Source organism: Hyperolius riggenbachi, chromosome 9, assembly GCF_040937935.1.
Source record: "Hyperolius riggenbachi isolate aHypRig1 chromosome 9, aHypRig1.pri, whole genome shotgun sequence".
Lineage (NCBI taxonomy): Eukaryota > Metazoa > Chordata > Amphibia > Anura > Hyperoliidae > Hyperolius > Hyperolius riggenbachi.
This window is the reverse complement of record NC_090654.1, coordinates 63549166-63567165: the sequence shown is the minus strand read 5'-3', so window position 1 is coordinate 63567165 and position 18000 is coordinate 63549166. Positions and strand designations below refer to the sequence as shown.

Here is an 18000-nt window from a genome sequence, read left to right as displayed (position 1 = left end):
ATTATACAGGGCTGTGGAGTCGGTTCAAAAATCATCTGATTCCGACTCCTCAGTTTCAGAAACTCCAGGTACCCAAAATTGCTCCAACTCCTAGACTCCGACTCCTTAGGGCCCATTCACACTAGAAAATCGCAAACGCTAGCATTTTGCGCAGGTGATTTTTCCGTGATTTAAAACGGAATAAAATCAGTGGACAAATACATATTTTTGGAATGATTGCAATTAGCGGTTCTATATATGCTAATCGTGATCGCTCCAGAATTGCCAGAAAAATGCTGCAGGTAACGCGCTTGCGATTAGCAATAATCGCGAAACGCCCACAGTCATCGCAAATCGAGGGCAGTCAGAACACCAGCCATAGGCTAGAATAGCACTAGCGTTTTAAAAAAATTATAGCGCTTTAGCAATTGGCGGGAATCGCGCGTTCCCCAAGTGTGAATGGGCCCTTAGTCTAATACTTACCAGGGCTGTTGAGTTACTACAAAAATCTTCCGACTCCTCAGCTTATGAAACCACTGATTCCGACTCCAGGTACCCAAACTTTCTCAGACTCCACAGCCCTGTTATATGCCACTTTTTAAAGCAAATCTGTAGCCACATTAAATAAAAAGTTAGATACTTACCTATAGAGAGGGAAGGCTCTGGATTCTATAGAGCCTTCCCTGTCCTCTCTGTCTAATTGTTTCAGCTCTGTCCCCCGCTCAAATGTGCCGCCTTCAGGAGGCCTTGGAAGCACTCATGTGCCACAGTGCTTCCAAAGACAGCCACTTCTTGGCTCTGGCGCATACGAACCATAGAGCCGCCTGTCTTTAGAAACACTATAGCTTCCGAGGGCTCCCAAAGGCATAATCAACCTGTTGGTCGAATACCTGGAATGGGAGTGACAGCGCTGAAACGAAGGGACCGAGAAAGGAGAGGGAATGCTTTATAGGATACAGAGCCTTCCCTCTCCATAGGCGAGTATCTGATTTCATTTTAAATGCTTCAGTTTTACTTTAATAACTAGGCCCCTAGGCTTTCATATGGTGTTTAGAGCAGTTCCCAGGGTTAAGCCTTGAGTTAGTGATTGCTTTCAGATGCTGCAGTAAAGAAAGTTAATTTATCAGGATTACTGACAGATGTCAGGTAAAATGTGACAGGCGGCTGCATGTTTTACAGTCAGAGATATGGAGCTGCGTGTCTTCTGTTATAGGTGATAGATACCCCTGTGTTTTCCTATCAGTGATAAATTGCTGCATCATGTAGACAGTGACGAATGGTTTTATTACATAAAAGGCTCATCATTTTCCTTCCTCAAAGCCATCTCCCTGATGCAACCCATTAGCCACTTAACAAAAAGACCCCTGTGAGCTGACATTTCCCTGAAAGATGAAAGTGAAGACCCCATCAGGCGCACTCTCTGACCTCTAGGGGTTTGAATTAGGACCAGATTTGGCCTTGGGGCAAAAACATATGTGCTGATAAGATACATTACAGGCTGGCTCTGCTGAGCGCTAACAGTGAGTGATACACTGACATCTTGTGGTACATTATGGGTACTACCGATCCAAGCACAACTGAAAGACAATGGACTGAATGTATGCTCTTCAGTCCAGTAGACCATTATTATAATCTAAAAATCGCTTGAATTAAATCATGCGATTGTAATTCATAAACCACTGTGTCCATATACGGCCCAGTGCTGTCTGCCCCAACTCCTGTATAAATGCTCGCTGAATGGAACAAACCAAAATCATCCCCTTTGGATGCACCTTTGAGTGTGTTATGTTCTATATGTGTGGAATCTCCTCTGTGTGCGTTTACATGACTAGGCTGTGAACAGAGTTAACCACTTGAGGACCAGAGGTTTATAACCCCCAGTGACCATTTTTTACAATTCGGCACTTTACAACTTTAACGGTTTGTTGCTCGGTCATACAGCTTGGCACCCAAATGAATTTTACCTCCTTTCCTTCTCACAAATAAAACTTTCTTTTGGCGCCATTTGATTGCTGCTGCAATTTGTAATTTTTTTTTATTTAAAAGAGAGCAATTTTTTTGCATTTTATTTATCCCCCTTCCCCCCCCCCCTCCCCCTAAATTGGCCCTACACTACAATACATATACTACACATTACATACATAGGCATATGACTATAGCAGGGATTAGATCATGAGTCCCTCCGAGGGACAGCCAAGTGACAAGGCTATACTCTGAACAGTGCTGCGTAAGATGTCAGCTCTATATAAATACATTTATTATTATAAATACTAAAACCAACCTGCACGCACTGATCAGCCGCTGGCAGGCTGATTGCTGCGACCGGAGTTCGCAATCACGCTTCTCACGAGCTGAGGAACAAAAGAGCCACTCTGCCGTCGCCAATCTGCGTTAGGCGGTCAGCAAGTTGTTGAATGAAGATGGCAGCAATAAATAGTGTATGTGGAATCTTGAGCACTGGAGAGTAAAGGTGCGTACACACATGCGCCTATAGTCGTTTGTAACGATCGTTCCCCGATCTTTACCAACGACGATCGTTACAAAAAACGAACCACCGACTATTAAGGCAAACGACGAACGAGCCAAATCGCTACAAAAGAAAGTTCTGTCTCGGCGGATTTTAACCAACGACGATTGTTTGCAAAAGTAGTACATCGTTGGAAACGATCGTTCGTACTAGGCTTGACATGCGCATTTCACTATTTCTCCATGGAACTTCTCATTTTTATGCGCAGGCGCAATAGTTGCTTTCTGTGATGTAACGTTCGTTCTAACGATCAGATCGTTACACACATTTTAAAACTACCTTTACTTAGGTCGTTCTTTCATCAATTAAAAGTTTGTTCGTCGTTCTTAACGAACGATCGTTGTCGCATGTGTGTACGTAGCATTAGGCTCGGTTCCCACTTGCTCCGGATCTTGTGCGGCCAGCAGGAGCAGACAGTGTACAAAACACATCCTTAACTTAGAAGAGGGAAGCCTCTGGATCCTGTAGAGCACCAGCCTCCAACTCTCTGTTGCCGCTTGCAGACACTCTGAAGAAATCTGTAAAGAGCTTACTAAGGATTAAAGATCTGCGCCGCATTCCTCTTCAGGCACAAGCGCAACTGTACTGAGTGAACGAGTGGCTTCGTGCTTCTGGGCAGGCGTGGCCATGCTGGCACGTGTGCTGCATAACTGCACTAGTACCTGAAGAGGAGGGGCGGCCCGGAATCTTCCAGAGGGTCCTGGTGAGCGGCAGCAGAGAGGAGGACATGAGAAGCCACTACAGCATCCAGAGGCTGCCCTCTTCTTCGGTAAGTATCTGTTTTTCTTATGGTTCAAGATCTCAGTAGCTGAGCTTTTTGTTTATACACTGGTCAGTTTTTCTCTTCAAAAAGTTTTATTGAGTTTTCAACAGATAATAGAATAACGAATTACAAAACAAAGAGAACAAAGCGGTACAAGGTTTTCTCACATTCAGTATTCAAGGACACTGGCAGCTCATGACATCATATACCAGTACCCTACATGAGGAAATGCCCATGTTAAACGATAAACTTCAGAGGAGGATCAAGTTCCACCAACCAGGACAGGTGGACTTTCAAAATAGGGCAAGACATACCAAGTATATCAAGTACTTGCAATGAAAACAAAAACACAAAAACAAACACCTAAACAGTAATCAAAGAATAATCAAAACATCTAAGCATATACACTGGTAAATTTTTCATAACACTCTTGACCTTAAAGAGAACCTGAACTGAGTAAAAATATTTAAAATAAACACATGAGGTAACTTCAAATTAACATTACAGTTACCTGGCCATCAGTTCCTCTCAGAAGCTCACCATTTTCTTCTGCCAATAATCCCTTCCAGTTCTGACAACATTTTGTCAGATCTGAAATATATCAGTTGCTGTCAGTAAAATATCAGTTGCTGTCAGTTATAGCTGAGAGGAAAACTGATGTACCAGGTAATGTCCATGTTTCCCTATGGCTCAAGTGGGCGATGTTACAGTTTAACTGTGTGCTGACCAGAAAGCTGTTATGGGTAGAGGCCATTTTCAAAATGGAGGACAGAAAATTCCCCTGATCACAGTGAACAAACAGGACGCTGGACAGGAGAAAGACACTGAGGAGTAGACTACATTGGAGGCAAGTATGACTTGTGTATGCTTATTTTGACTTTTAATTTTCAGTTCAGGTTTTCTTTAAGTCCTGAACGTTATTATGGTTTATTAGGGTGTTTTGTTCTGATGTGAAATATGTTGAGATATATATATATATATATATATATATATATATATATATATATATATATATATACAGTGGGTTGCAAAAGTATTCGGCCCTCTTGAAGTTTTCCACATTTTGTCACATTACTGCCACAAACATGCATCAATTTTATTGGAATTCCACATGGAAGACCAATACAAAGTGGTGTACATGTGAGAAGTGGATCGAAAATCATACATCATTCCAAACATTTTTTACAAATCAATAACTGCAAAGTGGGGTGTGCGTAATTATTCGGCCCCCTGAGTCAATACTTTGTAGAACCACCTTTTGCTGCAATTACAGCTGCCAGTCTTTTAGGGTATGTCTCTACCAGCTTTGCACATCTAGAGACTGAAATCCTTGCCCATTCTTCTTTGCAAAACAGTTCCAGCTCAATCAGATTAGATGGACAGGGTTTGTGAACAGCAGTTTTCAGATCTTGCCACAGATTCTCGATTGGATTTAGATCTGGATTTTGACTGGGCCATTCTAACACTAAGGCCTCGTTTCCACTATCGCGAATCCGCATGCGTCTTGCGTATGCGGATTCGAATAGACAATATAAGTGAATGGGCCTGTTTCCACTTATGCGTCTGCGGGAGCGTTTTATTGTGCGGAAAAAATCTGCATGGAACACCCTGCAGAATTGGCCTGCGTGTGGAATGCAGGCGAATTGCACACAGTGTATTTAATAGTGAAATCGCATGCGTTTTCCCCATGTGTTTTTTGCCGCGAATTCGCATAGGTACCAATGTAAATTCACACAGGCAGCGACATGGTTAAAATCGCATATACCCTCACCTATGCGAATTCGCATGCGAATTTGCGGCAAAAAACGCGTGCGGAATCGCATCTGCATGCGATTTCATCAGCGGTGGAATCCAGGCGATTCGGCACCGCAATAGTGGAAACGAGCCCATAGATATGTTTTGTTTTTTAAACCATTCCATTGTTGCCCTGGCTTTATGTTTAGGGTCGTTGTCCTGCTGGAAGGTGAGCCTCCGCCCCAGTCTCAAGTCTTCTGCAGACTCCAAGAGGTTTTCTTCCAAGTTTGCCCTGTATTTGGCTCCATCCATCTTCCCATCAACTCTGACCAGCTTCCCTGTCCCTGCTGAAGAGATGCACCCCCCGAGCATGATGCTGCCACCACATTTGACAGTGGGGATGGTGTGTTCAGAGTGATGTGCAGTGTTACGGCAGTGAGAGGAGGAAAGACAGGCTCTAAATGCGGGTAGAGAGGTCCTGGGTTTTACCGGGTTATGTACTCCATGTTGCAGCGTGCACTCAGAGACAAACAGTAATCATGTGAAGTGAAGAGAGTCGAGGCACTGCTGCAGTAAAAAAGAGGTACCTTTAATCCACGGTGTTCAGACACAGCGGGGTATACAGTGGGGGTGAGGGGATGCCTGACAGCTGTTTCGCTAAGAAAGCTTCTTCAGAGGCAAAGTGTAAGTGTTCCTTACACTCTGCCTCTGAAGAAGCTTTCTTAGCGAAACAGCTGTCAGGCATCCCCTCACCCCCACTGTATACCCCGCTGTGTCTGAACACCGTGGATTAAAGGTACCTCTTTTTTACTGCAGCAGTGCCTCGACTCTCTCCACTTCACATGATGTGCAGTGTTAGTTTTCTGCCACACATAGCGTTTTGCATTTTGGCCAAAAAGTTCCATTTTGGTATCATCTGACCAGAGCACCTTCTTCCACATGGTTGCTGTGTCCCCCACATGGCTTGTGGCAAACTGCAAACGGGACTTCTTATGCTTTCTGTTAACAATGCCTTTCTTCTTGCCACTCTTCCATAAAGGCCAACTTTGTACAGTGCATGACTAATAGTCCTATGGACAGAGTCTCCCACCTGAGCTGTAGATCTCTGCAGCTCGTCCAGAGTCACCATGGGCCTCTTGACTGCATTTCTGATCAGCGCTCTCCTTTGTTCGGCCTGTGAGTTTAGGTGGATTGCCTTGTCTTGGTAGGTTTACAGTTGTGCCATACTCCTGAATGATCGCTTGAACAGTGCTCCTTGGGATGTTCAAGGCTTTGGAAATCTTTTTGTAGCCTAAGCCTGCTTTAAATTTCTCAATAACTTGATCCCTGACCTGTCTTGGACCTGTCTTGTGTGTTCTTTGGACTTCACGGTGTTGTTGCTCCCAATATTCTCTTAGACAACCTCCAAGGCCCTCACAGAGCAGCTGTATTTGTACTGACATTAGATTACACACAGGTGCACTCTATTTAGTCATTAGCACTCATCAGGCAATGTCTATAGGCAACTGACTGCACTCAGATCAAAGGGGGCCGAATAATTATGCACACACCACTTTGCAGTTATTTATTTGTAAAAAATGTTTGGAATCATGTATGATTTTTGTTCCACTTCTCACGTGTACACCACTTTGTGTTGTATTGTAAACTGAACAGAGGCGCCAAAAGGATAAAAACAGTATTTAAAATACTTAAAATTTGCTTAGGAGGCAGTGGTGGACTTACCTCCTTCAAGCAGACACAAAAAACTGTGTAGTTCGACAACAATAAATTTATTAGTACACTCCAAGGTTTTTATACAACGCGTTTCGCAGGTCTATACCCGCTTCATAAGGCAATGGAGATAGGAGTACACTATTAAGAACAAAAAGGCACGTATTGGTATGTGATCAGACAAACATCATAAATATTCAAACAATTTTTACGTTGTGGTGTGTTTTTTTAGGTGTGAAAAATTGAGACGGGTGTTGTTATTACAAGAATTGGGGGGAGGGATAGCAGGGCAAGATTCAATTTAACTGACAGAAAGAATGAGTGCAAAGTGATTTAGTAAACATGATAGGGAGGAGGGGAGGGGTAACAGGGGGGAGGTGGTGCTGGCTGATGTGGGCTGAAGCTGCTTAGTGTTATGGTGAGAATTGTATATACTTATAGTGAAAACAATATATAATGTGCAAGTATATGTTGTATGGAGATATAAGTAGTTAGGTACAGTGAGCAGATTCAGCTGAATCTGCTCACTTTACCTAACTACTTATATCTCCATACAACATATAGAGCCCCTGTCCCTGTTTTCCTGTTGTGTGCTGCAGCCCCTCTGTATTTGTATATTTCTTATGGAGTCTGGGGACCTCCAGTGCTGCGTGCATGCTTTGCATAGAATTGCATAAAATTTGGTTTGTGCTGCTCACCCCGTATTTATTTATAATTTTCCCTGTGTGCCTGCATAACCACGCCCACCTCTAGCACAGTTAAAGAGAATCTGTACTCTAAAATTTTTACAGCAAAAAGCATACCATTCTATTCAATATGTTCTCCTGGGCCCCTCTGTGCTGTTTCTGCCACTCTCTGCTGCAAACCTGGCTTGTAATTGCCAGTTTTAGGCAGTGTTTACAAACAAACTAACCAGCTTGTGATAGGCTCACATAAGCAGAGTGTGTGAGTCATACAGAGCCTGCAGGGGGTGTGTATAGCTTCTACCAATCACAAGCAGCCCTGCACATTCCACACATTCCAGCCTTAAAGAGACTCTGTAACAACAAAAACCTCCCATGGGGGGTACTCACCTCGGGTGGGGGAAGCCTCCGGATCCTAATGAGGCTTCCCACGCCGTCCTCTGTCCCACGGGGTCTCGCCACAGCCCTCCGAACAGCCGGCGACTGTGCCGACTGTCAGTTCAATATTTACCTTTGCTGGCTCCAGCGGGGGCGCTGTGGCGACTTTCGGCACGGAAATAGACGTAAATACCCGATCTCCGTCGGGTCCGCTCTACTGCGCAAGCGCCGGAAACTTGCGCCTGCGCAGTAGAGCAGACCCGACGGCGATCGGGTATTTCCGCCTACTTCGGCGCCGACAGCCATCAGAGCGCCTGCGCAGGAGCCAGGAAGGTAAATATTGCGTCACGGCTGTACGGAGGGCTACAGCGAGACCCCCGAGGGACGCAGGACGGCGTGGGAAGCCTCATTAGGATCCTGAGGCTTCCCCCACCCGAGGTGAGTACCCCCCAGGGGCCGTTTTGTCGTTACAGTTCCTCTTTAAGGTGCGTACACACATGCGACTATAGTCGTTTGAAATGATCGTTCCCCGATCATTTCAAACGACGACCATGAAGTCTAACGACGGACGAGCTAGATCGTTCAAAACGAATGATCTAGCTTGGTGGATTTTTCCCAATGACGATCGTTTGCAAAAGTAGTACATCGTTGGAAACGATCGTTCGTACTAGGCTTGACATGCGCATTTCACTATTTCTCCATGGAACTTTTCATTTTTATGCGCAAGCGCAATCTTTGCTTTATTTGTTGTAACGTTCGTTTTAACGATCAGATCGTTACACACCTTTTACAACTAATTTTACTTAGGTCGTTCTTTCTTCAATTAAAAGTTCGTTCGTCGTTCATAACGAACGATCGTTGTCGCATGTGTGTACGTAGCATTAGCCAGACTGTGCCGACAGAAGAAAACAGATTAGATCATATAACAGAGATAACACAGCCACTGTGCAATTAGGAAAAGCTGCAGTAAGCCAGAGCACATTAGAACAGGCAAAGGAACGTATAGGATACAAGAACTAAGGCTGAAAATTTTGTTACAGAGTCTCCTTAAGCATATAAATGAGTGGATTGCTCAGAGATTTTCATTTGGAAGCTAGTGAAAGGTGAGGTGTTTTTAATTTCCTTTTCTCCCATTTAGTTGACTCTTGGGTTTTTGGATTAGTTCCCACTAGACTGCTTATAAAAACTGGCATTTTGCATGGGGACACTTTGGCGCAGTTGGTGATCTTAAAGAGACTCCGTAACAAAAATTGCATCCTGTTTTTTAGCATCCTACAAGTTCCAAAAGCTATTCTAATGTGTTCTGGCTTACTGCAGCATGTTCTACTATCACCATCTCTGTAATAAATCAACTTATCTCTCTCTTGTCAGACTTGTCAGCCTGTGTCTGGAAGGCTGCCAAGTTCTTCAGTGTTGTGGTTCTGTGATGCATCTCCCCTCTCCAGGCCCCTCTGTGCACACTGCCTGTGTGTTATTTAGAGTAGAGCAGCTTCTCTCTTCTCTCTTATCTTTTACAAGCTGGATAAATCGTCCTCTGAGCTGGCTGGGCTTTCACATAGTGAGGAATTACAGACAAGGGCAAAGCTGTTTGCAGGAAGAAAAGAGCAGCCTGAAACTTCAGTGCATGAGAGATGCAGGGGGAAAGAAACACACAAATGATCTCTTGAGATTCAAAAGGAAGGCTGTATACAGCCTGCTTGTGTATGGATGTATTTTCTATGTGTGGACATACTGTACATCAACCTACTTCCTGTTTTGGTGGCCATTTTGTTTGTTTATAAACAAACTTTTTAAAACAGTTTTTAACCACTTTTAATGCGGCGGGGAGCGGCGAAATTGTGACAGAGGGTAATAGGAGATGTCCCCTAACGCACTGGTATGTTTACTTTTGTGTGATTTTAACAATACAGATTCTCTTTAAAGCCAGTGGTTACCAATCTAAAAATAAAAAAGTCAGATACTCACCTAAGGAGAGGGAAGGCTCGGTCCTAATGAGCCTTCCCTCTCCTCTCCCGATGCCCTCGGTGCTGTGCTGGCTCCCCCGTTCGCCGCGGCAGGGACTTCGGAGGTCTTCGGAAGCACTCGGGCTTCCGAAGACGGGCCGCTCCATACTACGCACGCGCGAGTGCGTCATAGAGGGCGCTCGCGCATGCGTAGTATGGAGCGGCCCGTCTTCAGGAGCCCAAGTGCTCCCGAAGGCTTCTGAAAGCTCCCTTCTGCTGCGGAAGGAGAGGGAAGGCTCATTAGGACCGAGCCTTCCCTCTCCTTAGGTGAGTATCTGACTTTTTTATTTTTAAAGAGGTAAACATTCACTTTAAGCGCGTTAAAGCGTAACCAAGAGCCCGTCACTGTTTTCCTGTTGTGTGCTGCAGCCTCTCTTTATTTGTGTGTATGTATGTATGTATGTATGTATGTATGTATGTATGTATGTATGTATGTATATATATATATATATATATATTCATATTCAAGGGATCAGCAGCTCCACAGAATAACCCCGATAATGTGGGGAAGGTGTGCAAGCAAACAGAGGATTCCCCACGTCCTCAATGATACAACAAAAAGTCCAGCAGGGTTTGCAGCACACAAACGCTCTTTATTTGAGCCAAACACCAAACAATGTAGCAACAGTTTCGGGTGTCCCCACCCATCATCGATCATGTTCCTAAACCACGGAGAGGTGGAGGCAGGATCACAAAATTGAAACAACGTGAATTTTTTGGGATTAATAAATTAGGGACTTTATCCCCTTCAGGTTTAAATAGGGATTTTGATTTGCATTTGTTTTTGTGATTTATAGGTCTCCACTGGTATCGCACCGACATGGATCTGCAAGATATGATTGGAATTGACTGTTTGCATACACACACAGATAAGTGTGATTCATTGCAACTGCATTTGTGCACTGGATATGGGTTTGTTTTTTTTGTTTAGCCTGTTGCTCAGGCGACTGTGAGGACATTTCCTGTAGGGGTGGCTATATATACTCCTGTATTTCCTGTCATGTGTTAGCTTGACAAAGGGTGGGGACACCCGAAACTGTTGCTACATTGTTTGCTGTTTGGCTCAAATAAAGAGCGTTTGTGTGCTGCAAACCCTGTTTTTTTTTTTTTTTTTAAAGATTTGAGTGTCAGAAACAAAGCATAGAAATCAATACACAATAGTTCCCCATGTGTATAGAGATAATTACAACAAAGTTGGCTGTAAATATGAAAGCAATTAGTTTATTCCTAGCTAATTTATAACATTAACCTCAAGTGAAAACTACAATAGTACAGACACAGTGCAAACAGAAATGTGCAGCAAGGTTACTAATTGGACATTGATCTAAGAACAGGTATTAGGCCAGAAGCCCACTATGAGTGATTTCTAATCGCTAGTGATTTGAAAAAGCTCTTGCTAATGCAATGCTATGGGGGATTTTTATAAAACCACATTGCTCAATTGGGATTACGTGTGGCAAAAAGGCGTACAAGGACTGGCACTACGGCAGCGTGCAATCAATATTATATCATGAATCAGTGGATAATGCAATTCCTGGGTATGTCGCACGTACCAACACAGCGTGCTCAGGATCCAGATAGAAAAACAAGCATCAAGATCATTCAATGGGTAGAAATACATAGGTCCGGCACTGCATCACTGGTGTAAAAAGAGCTTTATTTCTAATGGCTCTTTCAATAGGTAAAAGTACATTACGTTCCATCAGATGTTTAGCACATACCCGTAGTGGTCAGATGAGGTTGTGGGGCATGGTGGTGGTGGTAACGGCCCGCCTAACCTCAGTTTCGCTTTACAGCGTCTTCAGAGGCAGTGTGGCAAACGCGGCTATCCGTAAGCGCGTTAAAGTTGTGGGGTAATACGTCTGCATTTTTGGGACGTGGTTAACCACTTCCCGACCGCCCACTACACAGGGGCGGCGGGGAAGTGGAGCCCTACAGGACGGCCTCACCCACAGAGGCGGCGGTCCATTTAAGGGCATGGGCGGAGCGATCGCGTCATCCGTGACGCGATCCTCCGCCGGCGCCTGTCACCGCTCGCTCGCCGCAACATCCCGCCGGCTATACGGAAGCGCCGGCGGGATGTTAACCCCGCGATCGCCGCATACAAAGTGTATAATACACTTTGTAATGTTTACAAAGTGTATTATACATGCTGCCTCCTGCCCTGGTGGTCCCAGTGTCCGAGGGACCACCAGGGCAGGCTGCAGCCACCCTAGTCTGCACCCAAGCACACTGATTTCTCCCCCCCCTGCCCCAGATCGCCCACAGCACCCATCAGACCCCCCCCCTGCCCACCCCCCAGACCCCTGTTTGCACCCAATCACCCCCCTAATCACCCATCAATCACTCCCTGTCACTATCTGTCAACGCTATTTTTTTTTTATCCCCCCCCCTGCTCCCTGCCCCCTCCTGATCACCCCCCACCCCTCAGATTCTCCCCAGACCCCCCCCCCCCCCAGACCACCCCCCCCTGTTTACTGTATGCATCTATCTCCCTGATCACCTGTCAATCACCTGTCAATCACCTGTCAATCACCCGTCAATCACCCATCAATCACCCGTCAATCACCCCCTGTCACTGCCACCCATCAATCAGCCCCTAACCTGCCCCTTGCGGGCAATCTGATCACCCCCCCACACCAATAGATCGCCCACAGATCCGACATCAGATCACCTCCCAAATCCATTGTTTACATCTATTCTCTCCTCTAAACACCCACTAATTACCCATCAATCACCCCCTATCACCACTTGTCACTTTTACCTATCAGATCAGACCCTAATCTGCCCCTTGCGGGCACCCAATCACCCGCCCACACGCTCAGATTGCCCTCTGACCCCCCCTTATCAATTCACCAGTGCATTAATTACATCTGTTCTTCCCTGTAATAACCCACTGATCACCTGTCAATCACCTGCCAATCACCTATCACCCATCAATCACCCCCTGTCACCCCCTGTCACTGCCACCCATCAATCAGCCCCTAACCTGCCCCTTGCGGGCAATCTGATCACCCACCCACACCATTAGATCGCCCGCAAACCCGCCGTCAGATTACCTCCCAAATGTATCGTTTACATCTGTTATCTTCTCTAAACACCCACTAATTACCCATCAATCACCCCCTATCACCACCTGTCACTGTTACCTATCAGATCAGACCCTAATCTGCCCCTTGCGGGCACCCAATCACCCGCCCACACGCTCAGATTGCCCTCAGACCCCCCCCCCCCCTTATCAATTCGCCAGTGCATTAATTACATCTGTCCTTCCTTGTAATAACCCACTGATCACCTGTCAATCACCTGCCTATCACCCATCAATCACCCCCTGTCACTGCCACCCAACAATCAGCCCCTAACCTGCCCCTTGCGGGCAATCTGATCACCCACCCACACCAATAGATCGCCCGCAGATCCGACATCAGATCACCACCCAAGCGCAGTGTTTCCATCTATTCTCTCCTCTAAACACCCACTAATTACCCATCAATCACCCATCAATCACTCCCTATCACCACCTGTCACTGTTACCTATCAGATCAGACCCTAATCTGCCCCTTGCGGGCACCCAATCGCCCGCCTACACGCTCAGATTGCCCTCAGACCCCCCCTTATCAATTCGCCAGTGCAATATTTACATCTGTTCTCCCCTGTAATAACCCACTGATTACCTGTCAATCACCTATCAATCACCCATCAATCACCCCCTGTCACTGCCACCCATCAATCACCCCCTGTCACTGCCACCCATCAATCACCCGCTGTCACTGCCACCCATCAATCAGCCCCTAACCTGCCCCTTGCGGGCAAACTGATCACCCACCCACACCAATAGATCGCCCGCAGATCCGACATCAGATCACCACCCAAGCGCAGTGTTTCCATCTATTCTCTACCCTAAACACCCACTAATTACCCATCAATCACCCCCTGTCACTGCTACCTATCAGATTAGACCCCTATCTGCCCCTAGGGCACTCAATCACCCGCCCACACCCTCAGAATGCCCTCAGACCCCAGCCCTGATCACCTCGCCAGTGCATTGCTTGCATCCATTCCCCCCTCTAATCACACCTTGACACCCATCAATCACCTCCTGTCACCCCCTAGCACACCTACCCATCAGATCAGGCCCCAATTTGCCCCGTGTGGGCTCCTGATCACTCGGCCAAACCCTCAGACCCCCTTCCGATCACCTCCCCAGTGCATGGATTGCATCTATTTTCCCCTCTAACCACCCCCTGAGACACCCATCAATCACCTCCTGTCACCCCCCTAGCACTCCTATCCATCAGATCAGGCCCAATACAACCTGTCATCTAAAAGGCCACCCTGCTTATGACCGGTTCCACAAAATTCGCCCCCTCATAGACCACCTGTCATCAAAATTTGCAGATGCTTATACCCCTGAACAGTCATTTTGAGACATTTGGTTTCCAGACTACTCACGGTTTTGGGCCTGTAAAATGCCAGGGCGGTATAGGAACCCCACAAGTGACCCCATTTTAGAAAAAAAAGACACCCCAAGGTATTATGTTAGGTGTATGACGAGTTCATAGAAGATTTAATTTTTTGTCAAAAGTTAGCGGAAATTAATTTTTATTGGTTTTTTTTCACAAAGTGTCATTTTTCACTAACTTGTGACAAAAAATAAAATCTTCTATGAACTCGCCATACACCTAACGGAATACCTTGGGGTGTCTTCTTTCTAAAATGGGGTCACTTGTGGGGTTCCTATACTGCCCTGGCATTTTAGGGGCCCTAAACCGCGAGGAGTAGTCTAGAAAACAAATGCTTCAAAATGACCTGTGAATAGGACGTTGGGCCCCTTAGCGCACCTAGGCTGCAAAAAAGTGTCACACATGTGGTACCGCCGTACTCAGGAAAAGTAGTATAATGTGTTTTGGGGTGTATTTTTACACATACCCATGCTGGGTGGGAGAAATTTCTATGTAAATGGACAATTGTGTGTAAAAAAATCAAACAATTGTCATTTACAGAGATATTTCTCCCACTTAGCATGGGTATGTGTAAAAATACACCCCAAAACGCATTATACTACTTCTCCTGAGTACAGCGGTACCACATGTGTGGCACTTTTTTACACCCTAAGTACGCTAAGGGGCCCAAAGTCCAATGAGTACCTTTAGGATTTCACAGGTCATTTTGCGACATTTGGTTTCAAGACTACTCCTCACGGTTTAGGGCCCCTAAAATGCCAGGGCAGTATAGGAACCCCACAAATGACCCCATTCTAGAAAGAAGACACCCAAAGGTATTCCGTACGGAGTATGGTGAGTTCATAGAAGATTTTATTTTTTGTCACAAGTTAGCGGAAAATGACACTTTGTGAAAAAAAACTATTAAAATCAATTTCCGCTAACTTGTGACAAAAAAATAAAAACTTCTATGAACTCACCATACTCCTAACGGAATACCTTGGGGTGTCTTCTTTCTAAAATGGGGTCATTAGTGGGGTTCCTATACTGCCCTGGCATTTTAGGGGCCCTAAACCTTGAGGAGTAGTCTTGAAACAAAAATGACCTGTGAAATCCTAAAGGTACTCATTGGACTTTGGGCCCCTTAGTGCAGTTAGGGTGCAAAAAAGTGCCACACATGTGGTATCGCCGTACTCGGGAGAAGTAGTACAATGTGTTTTGGGGTGTATTTTTACACATACCCATGCTGGGTGGGAGAAATACCTCTGTAAATGACAATCTTTTGATTTTTTTACACACAATTGTCCATTTACAGAGGTATTTCTCCCACCCAGCATGGGTATGTGTAAAAATACACCACAAAACACATTATACTACTTCTCCTGAGTACGGTGATACCACATGTGTGGCACTTTTTTGCACCCTAACTGCGCTAAAGGGCCCAAAGTCCAATGAGTACCTTTAGGATTTCACAGGTCATTTTGCGACATTTGGTTTCAAGACTACTCCTCACGGTTTAGGGCCCCTAAAATGCCAGGGCAGTATAGGAACCCCACAAATGACCCCATTTTAGAAAGAAGACACCCCAAGGTATTCCGTTAGGAGTATGGTGAGTTCATAGAAGATTTTATTTTTTGTCAAAAGTTAGCGGAAATTGATTTTAATTGTGTTTTTTCACAAAGTGTCATTTTCCGCTAACTTGTGACAAAAAATAAAATCTTCTATGAACTCGCCATACTACTAACGGAATACCTTGGGGTGTCTTCTTTCTAAAATGGGGTCATTTGTGGGGTTCCTATACTGCCCTGGCATTTTAGGGGCCCTAAACCGTGAGGAGTAGTCTTGAAACGAAATTTCTCAAAATGACCTGTGAAATCCTAAAGGTACTCATTGGACTTTGGGCCCTTTAGCGCAGTTAGGGTGCAAAAAAGTGCCACACATGTGGTATCGCCGTACTCAGGAGAAGTAGTATAATGTGTTTTGTGGTGTATTTTTACACATACCCATGCTGAGTGGGAGAAATATCTCTGTAAATGGACAATTGTGTGTAAAAAAAATTAACAAATTGTCATTTACAGAGATATTTCTCCCACCCAGCATGGGTATGTGTAAAAATACACCCCAAAACACATTATACTACTTCTCCTGAGTACGGCAATACCACATGTGTGGCACTTTTTTGCAGCCTAACTGCGCTAAGGGGTCCAAAGTCCAATGAGCACCTTTAGGCTTTACAGGGGTGCTTACAATTTAGCACCCCCCAAAATGTCAGGACAGTAAACACACCCCACAAATGATCCCATTTTGGAAAGTAGACCCTTCAAGGTATTCAGAGAGGGGCATGGTGAGTCCGTGGCAGATTTCATTTTTTTTTGTCGCAAGTTAGAAGAAATGGAAACTTTTTTTTTTTTTTTTTTTCCTCACAAAGTGTCATTTTCCGCTTACTTGTGACAAAAAATAATATCTTCTATGAACTCACTATGCCTCTCAGTGAATACTTTGGGATGTCTTCTTTCCAAAATGGGGTCATTTGGGGGGTATTTATACTATCCTGGAATTCTAGCCCCTCATGAAACATGACAGGGGGTCAGAAAAGTCAGAGATGCTTGAAAATGGGAAAATTCACTTTTGGCACCATAGTTTGTAAACGCTATAACTTTTACCCAAACCAATAAATATACACTGAATGGTTTTTTTTTTATCAAAAACATGTTTGTCCACATTTTTCGCGCTGCATGTATACAGAAATTTTACTTTATTTGAAAACTGTCAGCACAGAAAGTTAAAAAAATCATTTTTTTGCCAAAATTCATGTCTTTTTTGATGAATATAATAAAAAGTAAAAATCACAGGAGCAATCAAATAGCATCAAAAGAAAGCTTTATTAGTGACAAGAAAAGGAGCCAAAATTCATTTAGGTGGTAGGTTGTATGAGCGAGCAATAAACCGTGAAAGCTGCAGTGGTCTGAATGGAAAAAAAGTGGCCGGTCCTTAAGGGGGGTAAAGCCCTAGGTCCTCAAGTGGTTAATGGAGCTGAATGAAGCGGTATTTTTCTACTACCTATCTATAATAATTGTTGAATATTATTCACTATTAACCTCCTTGGCGGTATGAAAAATACCGCCAGGAGGGAGCGCAGCAGTTTTTTTTAAATTTTTTTTTTTTTTAATCATGTAGCGAGCCGAGGGCTCGCTACATGATAGCCGCTGCTGAGCGGCATCCCCCCGCCCGCTTCGATCGCCTTCGACGATCTCCGATTAGGAAATCCCGTTCATAGAACGGGATTTCCTGGAGGGCTTCCCCCGTCGCCATGGCGACGGGGCGGGATGACGTCACCGTCATCGGGACGTCATTGGGAGTCCCGGGCCACCCCTCGGCGCTGCCTGGCACTGATTGGCCAGGCAGCGCTGGGGTCTGGGGGGGGGGGGGGGCGCGCGCCGCAGCAAATAGCGGCGATCGGGCGGGGGCCGGCGGCGATCAGAGTGCTGGCGCAGCTAGCAAACGGCTAGCTGCGTCCAGCAAAAAAAAAATTATGAAAATCGGCCCAGCAGGGCTTGAGCGGCACCCTCCGGCGGCTTACCCCGTGTCCAGCACGGGGTTACCGCTAAGGAGGTTAAACTTAAAAATTCTTTAAACTCTGATTTTCCGCCCATTTATAGCTCCATTAGGCTTCCTAGCACTGTTAGCTAGGTTGAAATATGTCCCCTTATGCTACACGTTTATTCCCTATTTTTTATGCTGTATATTAGCACACACCCGTTTGGTATGCCACCTGGTGGCC

General features: G+C 45.2%; 1 long non-coding RNA gene across 3 annotated transcripts in view; it reads right to left on the bottom strand.

Moving 5' to 3' along the window:
- Positions 1–18000, bottom strand: part of LOC137532446 (uncharacterized) — a 145955-nt gene that overhangs the window by 108813 nt on the left and 19142 nt on the right. For all 3 annotated transcript variants that reach the window (XR_011023931.1, XR_011023930.1, XR_011023929.1), the window contains exon 3: positions 6726–6854. This is a non-coding gene — a long non-coding RNA (uncharacterized lncRNA). The remainder of the gene's footprint in view (positions 1–6725; positions 6855–18000) is intronic.